The sequence below is a fragment of the Cynara cardunculus genome (genome assembly GCF_001531365.2).
Source record: "Cynara cardunculus var. scolymus isolate 2C chromosome LG 15, CcrdV1, whole genome shotgun sequence".
Taxonomy (NCBI): domain Eukaryota; kingdom Viridiplantae; phylum Streptophyta; class Magnoliopsida; order Asterales; family Asteraceae; genus Cynara; species Cynara cardunculus.
Genome location: NC_037542.1, coordinates 4423406 through 4426586, shown reverse-complemented (window position 1 = coordinate 4426586; position 3181 = coordinate 4423406). Strand labels below are relative to the sequence as shown.

At 33.4% G+C, this 3181-nt stretch overlaps 1 protein-coding gene across 1 annotated transcript in view; it reads left to right on the top strand.

Annotated features, from left to right (window-relative positions):
• The window catches only part of LOC112528434 (putative late blight resistance protein homolog R1A-10), a 9647-nt gene extending 7661 nt beyond the window's left edge, over window positions 1-1986 (top strand). The window contains exon 3 of the mRNA XM_025139460.1: window positions 1874-1986. The gene's annotated coding sequence lies outside the window, so the exon portion shown is untranslated. The remainder of the gene's footprint in view (window positions 1-1873) is intronic.
• The last annotated feature ends 1195 nt before the right edge of the window (window positions 1987-3181 follow it).

Here is a 3181-nt window from a genome sequence, read left to right as displayed (position 1 = left end):
ATATATATATATATATATATATATATATATATGGGGAACAATCAAATAAAAACCACTCAATTTGTAAAAACCGTAAAAACCTTATTCCACCAATCATAATTTTTCATTTTGTTCATTTTTTTGTAATTAAGAGAGATTGATTAATCATTTTTATTGTGGAGGTTGTTAATCATGGATATTAGCATCTTCATTATTTTAATTTTAGAAAAATACATGAAACAATTTCATTAAAATTTCATTAAGTAATATATAAAACAATTTCATAACCATATATGAAACAACTTCATAAAAAAAGTATTATATGAAACAATTTCATGAAAAAATTTCATAAGATTAAACAATGAAATCGATGAATGAGAGTAGTTTTTACGGTTTTTACAAATTGGAGTGGTTTTCATTTGATCGCTTCTCTCTCTCTCTCTCTCTATATATATATATATATATTAAAAGAACAACCAATAATGATAAGGTGGATTCATGCATATATCAAAGGTAATATTGATTCTTATTAATTTGATATATAAATATAATCATCGATTCATTTAGCTAACTTCAGTAATTTTAAAAAATATTATTGTCACCATGCAACGCATGGTGTCAAACACTAGTTTACTTAAAGAAAATATTGTGACATCAACCTTCAACTCGAGAACAATATGAACCAAAACTTGATAGAGCGTTAAACAATTAAATTCAGGGCATTTTAAAATCGATCCAGACGCAAACAAATTGGTTTGAACAAAAAACAAGACAAATGCATGAAGATAATGTGATTTTTAAAGAGTTTTAAGATTTTGGTCGATATAAATGTTTTCTTATAGGTTTATAAAACCTATCAAGGACATAACCAGGGGTAAAATAGTCCTTAATACATGTATATATATATATATATATATATATATATATATGATAGAAATTTAATTTTGGAATGTGTTTATTATATAGGATATCCGTGTAGGTGGTTCGGACTCAATCAAGGGTCGCTTATATTGTGTTCTTGGCTCACAAAGGTACTGATTTCTTATCCTTTGGACGAGGGATGCCCATTTGCATATGGACTTCCCATCCGTGATATGATTTTTCGAGACTCATCCAAAAGGGTGAGTTAATCCTTTTCTTATCACTGAAACTTTGTTATTATCTTGCTTCCAAGAAATGCTTTCAGATGACAATGGAGATCTTTGAATCAAGTTTCGGACTTTGTTATGGTCTTGATTCTGTTATATATATTTGATATCATCGATTGATGTTAAGAACAATGAAGTGTGAAACCACGATAACTTTTATTGAGTCGTTGATTTCTGATTTGAATTTGAGTCTTATAAGACATAATAGTTGGGGCATCAACTGCTATGAAGTTTCTATGGTAGTTGGAAGCATCATACGGTCTGCGTGATTGAATGCTCGAGGAATGAGCTTAGCCTAGGCATAGGTGGAGGGCGGATAAATCGATACTAGGATATTGCCATGTTCGCGGTGTGTAGTGAAGGGGTTTGAGTTATGACGTGCCCACATACCTTTCCCAGAGCCCAAGTAGACTGATCATCTCTTGGGAGATTGCAACACACAAAGGTGGTCCGTGTAATAACCTTCTTGGGTGATATGAACTGGAGTATTCTGGTAGTATATCTCGAGTCATGAATTATAACTAGAAACGAGTTGATTTTTGGAAGATTGTGATGCACAAAGACTTTTAAGACATGACATTGTTATTCGATTTTCAATTTGAAATAATTTGTTGATCCAAATATTATTTGACGATTTCCATTTTGATATCTCATCTTATTATGTTGTTTTCATATGTTTTGGTTTATATGGTAAAATCCGTCCACTGAGCCATAACTCAGACGACTTTTGTTTTTATGACACGAAGGATACAGGTGAGAAGACTCGAGGTGGGTCAGGAAAGTGATACGAGTCATGATCCGTTGTATCAACGGAAGACATCAATCCTTATTTTGTAAAATCTTTTGCTATTGTAATTTTTTTTTATTAACTTGGATATCCAACCCGCTATGCGAGCCGACTAATCTCAGGGCAACCACGCGGGTAGCCCAGAGTCACCGCATTGAACCTCCGTGGCCACAAGGAAATTTTTATTTCGCTCTGGATTTGAACCGTGGACCTCCAGACACTTTTGACATTTGGAGTCCAAGCTCAAACCAATCGAACACCACCCTTATGGTTAGTTATGTAAATTTAAAGTTTATAACCATCGGTTGTTCATGTTTTGATGGATGTAATTATTATGTGTTGGGTTTATTTTAGTTGCTCGATATCCTAATCATTTTTTTATATTATATTGTTTACTATGGTTTTACACTCCGGATCATAAATGTGACACCGCTAGAACAGGGGGTGTTACAAAAGTAATGCTACACGTTGGATATAACTAATACACGGTTAAGCACAGGAATCTTATAAAGATTGGATCGGATCGGATATATTTGTGTTATTTATCAATTACGATGATTAAGACTAACAATATTTACCAACATTTGAAGGTGGAAAGGGTTTAGAGGATGGTTGTGTAACACTTCTTCTTCCACATTTCCCTTGGTTTACTTTTATTGTATTTTCCTTTAGCGAATTTTTCGTTATGTTTCCTTGGTTGTAATTTCATTTATAATATAGTTGTATTTAGGGGCCGTTTATCCAATTGCTTACCTGGTAAGCGCTTACCGATAAGAGTCAACACTATGATTTATTTTGATGCGTAAGATTTTAGTAATATCAAAACATATCGAATGCAACAATTTAGTGGGTAAGCGCTTACCTGGGTAAGAGTCGTCATCCTCACTTACCGGGTAAGACTCTCCATGTAAGATTTTTGACCCTTCTCATGTTCCTCTGATGAGGAAATTTATCCGGTAAGTACTTACCAAGTAAGTGTTTAGTAAACGGCTCCTTAATTTAGTTTTGATTACAATATATGGTTTGTAGTTATTATTCTTTTGTTAATTTTATTTGCAGTGGAGAAGTTCAATCCATGGGTAAGAATTTTTTGTCGGCTTGCTGCTATCGCCAGAAAAAAATTCAAGCCAATACCAATTGAAGTGGAGGGTTTTTTGATTGCCCCTCTCAGATCCTTACTGCCTATTGTGTTATCCACTACAAACAACCAGTGGTGGATCCAAGATTTTTGCTGAGCAGATGTTCTTTTAGATTGGATCAAATGCCC